A 4,369-nucleotide genomic window follows, 5' to 3' on the forward strand; every position below is an offset into this window, starting at 1 on the left:
GGCCGGTTGGGCCAGCCAGGTGGCCCGGTGGGCCGAAGTCCAGTGGGGGAGGGTTGTCTTTTTTTTGTTAGTTCTGTTTTTGTTTTGATTCTTTTTCTTATTTTCTTTTCTGTTTTATTTCTAGTTTCTTTTAATTTTTAGTTTTTACAAAAATCACCACTAGTACCTAAATTAGTATTTATAAACAAACTGCTGTCACATCAATTCTTAACCCATAATAAAATAATTTTAATATTTTATAAAATCCAATAGGTATTTGTTTAATTGTTTTCACTACTGTTTTAATTAGTTTGGAGCCCTTAAACATTTTATCAAGGTTTGGTTTCTCCATCGTATTTACACATGATTTATCTGACCCACCTTGAACATTTTGGTTTCATTGTCTGAAAACTTTTCTTGTTTGCCTATAGTTTAAATTTGAATTTGAATCGTCTTGAACTAACGTGATTTTATCAACAGCAACCGAGGTGACGTGGCATCATTAGCAAAGGTTTACTGTAACTTCATTATCCGGGCGTCACACAAGAGCATCTATTCACTTTCACAGGTTATCATACACGTCAGCAATGGTGGGGATCTACATCTAGTTTGATATTGGAGTGCTCTAACAAATCACCATATGTTCCTTCATCACGACTAGTATAAGATGGTGGTTTGTGCAATCCCAGTGGAGCTCTTCCTATAGAACTTGAAGGGGGATTCGTGTCGGTAAATGAGGACTAGCCACAAAGTTGCTGGAGCATTGTAAAAGGAATATTGCTTGATTCTCCCAGGAGCATTGATGTTGTGCATTGTCTTGTCTTGATGCCTCTCATGCCGAGTTAGGGTATATGCGAGATAAGATCAATCTCTTCATCTTGGCAGCTCATTGATCGTCCACTCAAAATGAGGATACGATTTTGATTTACACCACTAGACTTGAACTTACGACATGATACGAGTGGTAAGTTATCGCTTTAAGGGTGGAAAGAAAGATTGCCTTGTTTAAATAAAGGAAGCAGAAGGACATGTTGTGTAGAAATTTGGGTGGTAGCACTAAAACCCGAAGAAATCGCAATGATTGGGTTGAATTAATCGCGATAAAAAGAGGACATGTCAGGAATGGAGAGGCAATAAGTCAAGTAGCAACACCGAGGTTATATAAGATGAAGTGATAACTTTTCGGGACATGAAGAAGTCACCAATTCCATTTTGGTATACACCAACACGTAACACATACGGTCCCAGATACGTGGAGCTCTCTGATGGTTCCACATGGCCAATGCATTTTTGCAAAATGGCCCCTCAAATTTACCATAATCAAATGACTCACGGGTTTCGAGCTTTAGACTTCAACTACGCGGGTGCACGAGCTAACCACTCCACCGGAAAGTGCATTGTAATTCATGAAGAGGTAGATATTTGGTTATATTATAAATATAGACATTAAACGTTGAAAATGACACTTCTTCTTCAAACTAAACACACTACATTAACATAGAAACAAATCACTAAACATTGAGCTTGCAAACTACATAGACAACACTAACACAAAATAGACACTTAGAGACTAAATCGATAACACTAAACACTAAGATTCTCTTCATACTGAACACCTCTACTTCGACATTGCGACACACAACACACTAATCCTCGTCCTCATTGTCGGATGAAATCATAGAAGGTGCCTAACTTCCCGTTGATTCTAGTACACAAGCACTGTCGGTGTCAAAAACGGCGGATCTCGGGTAGGGGGTCCCGAACTGTGCGTCTAAGGTCGATGGTAACAGGAGACAATGGACACGATGTTTACCCAGGTTCGGGCCCTCTCTATGGAGGTAATACCCTACGTCATGCTTGATTGATATTGATGAATATGAGTATTACAAGAGTTGATCTACCTCGAGATCGTAATTGCTAAACCCTAGAGGTCTAGCTTGTATGGCTATGATCATGAATCTCCCCTATCCGGACTAAGTCCTTCGGTTTATAAAGACACCAGGAGGATCTAGGGTTACATAAGGTCGGTTACGAAGAAAGGAATCTACATAATCGATGCCAAGCTTGCCTTCCACGCCAAGGAGAGTCCCATCCGGACACGGGTGCAGTCTTCGGTCTTTGTATCTTCACAACCCATCAGTCCAGCCCATGGCTAACAGGCCGGACGCCCGAGGACCCCTTAGTCCAGGACTCCCTCAGTAGCCCCCGAACCAGGCTTCAATGACGAGGTGTTCGGCGCGCAGACTGTCCTCGGCATTGCAAGGCGGGTTCCTCCTCCGACGTCTTCCAAGTAATGTGTTCGGCTTTTAATTCAATGCCGCACCACTCGGCTTCTGTGCATTTATGACTTCATCCTCCACGTGTCGGGCGAATGTGGACGGTCAGGGTATTTTTTTCTAATAACACCCTAGCCCTGCAAGAAAGAGTGTCTATTTAAAGAGATTGGATCTCAGATCCTTTTGGCACCACGCGGATAGAATCCTCAGATACTGCCAGGCAAAACCATTCCAACATGGCCAACATTCCCAGCTCCTCTTCCCATTCCAACCTAGAGAGAGGCGAGTGGGAGAGGTGCTCCGTGTCAACCAACCAATTGGTGAAGCTGCAAACGCAGGGATTTCTCCCTCGTGCAGATCTGGTCCCTGTTTGAGCAGGATTGGCCTCCTTCAACGGCAAAACCCAGGCGGAGGATTTCCCCAATCCGTCTACGGGAGAACGAGTGTGCTTCGTCCCCTATTTGCTGAGGGGCGTGGGATTTCCAATTCACCCATTCCTCCGAGGGCTTCTGGAGTACTATGGCCTCCAGCTGCAAAATTTTACCCCGGCCTTTGTCCTGCACATTGCGGATTATGTCGCTTTATGCGAACTATTCCTGGGTTGCGAGCCCCATTTCGATTTGTGGAGAAGACTGTTTTGCCTCGTCCCTCGCAATCAAGGTGGGTCAATTTTTGAAGTGGGAGGAGCCGAAGTGTGGTGCATCGCCGGGACCGGATACCTGTCTGGCACGCCAAAGAAATCTCCCCAAGAGTGGCCTTCCGAATGGTTCTACATCAACGACATCGCTCTACCCGACCCCGTCCGCATGGGCCTCCCCGAGTTTTCAAATGCTCCGCTGAAGAAACGCCATAGTTGGCGTCCTCGGAGCCTCGAGGAAGAGGATAGTGCGGAGGTCAGCCTGCTACTGGGCAAGATTAAGGCGCTTGCCCAGTCCGGATTGTCAATAATCAAGGTAATGGTGATCCCTATAATGCGGGGGATCCAGCCACTCCAATACAGAGGGCTGCTCATGTGGCATTATAACGGGGAAGACGATGCCTCACGCTATGGTCGGAAGGGCCCGAAGACCCCCGCCGCCCTGGCCAAAATACTGGCCGAGATGTATAAAGGGGAGAAGGAGGAGTTCACCCGTCTCCAATATCGAGACGGATTTTCCATGTATAGTCCTCCCAGCTGGGTAAGGTTCAGCTCCACTATTTTACTCTTGTCCCTGAATCATTCTTCACAGGCAGCATCTTATCTACTCATAACAGGAATGGCAAAAGGCTGTTGAGGGGATCCATGACCCTGCCCCTCAGCCGGAGAATCGCAACCACTGGTAGAAAAAGGGCCTGTTGTCCCGGTTCGTAAGGGCCTTTTGTCCCAGTTCTGGAACCGGGACTAAAGGGTCGGTACTAATGCCCTGTCCCTTTAGTCCCGGTTCAATCCAGAACCGGGACAGATGGGCCTCCACGTGGCCTGTGCGCGGAGCCCAGGCAGGAGACCCTTTGGTCCCGGTTGGTGGCACCAACCGGGACCAATAGGCATCCACGCGTCAGCATTTCTGTGGTTGGGGTTTTTGTTTTTTTGAAGGGGGGGGGGTTGGGGGTTTTGGGGGGTTAATTTAGGTGTTTCATATATTGTGTTAGCTAGCTATAATTAATAGAGAGAAGTGTCCTCTCTTATGTCCGTGCTTGGTCGACGCTACGTACTATACATACGTATAGAGAGGACTAGACACGCTAGCTAGCTAGTAAGCAAACGAAGGAAACAGAAGATCGTCATGAACATATATGCATACAGAGAGAAGTGATATCGACCACCTCTCCTTCTCCGAGAGATTGGTCGAACAACAAGTTCTCGTATATCTATCCGACACTACCGGCTACATATATACAATAATTATCGCTTACAAATATAATCATACGGACTCAGGGTCCACATAGTATTCTCCGTCTTCAGGGATCACGTGGTCAAGAAAGAATGCCGCCAATTCCTCTTGAATTGCTCGCATGGGAGCTGGTGCTAGGAGTTCATCCCGCTTCCGAAACATCTAATTTAAAGAAGGGGGTCAATATATATATATATATATATATATATATATATATATATATATATATATATATATATATAT

Source organism: Triticum dicoccoides, chromosome 7A, assembly GCF_002162155.2.
Source record: "Triticum dicoccoides isolate Atlit2015 ecotype Zavitan chromosome 7A, WEW_v2.0, whole genome shotgun sequence".
NCBI lineage: Eukaryota > Viridiplantae > Streptophyta > Magnoliopsida > Poales > Poaceae > Triticum > Triticum dicoccoides.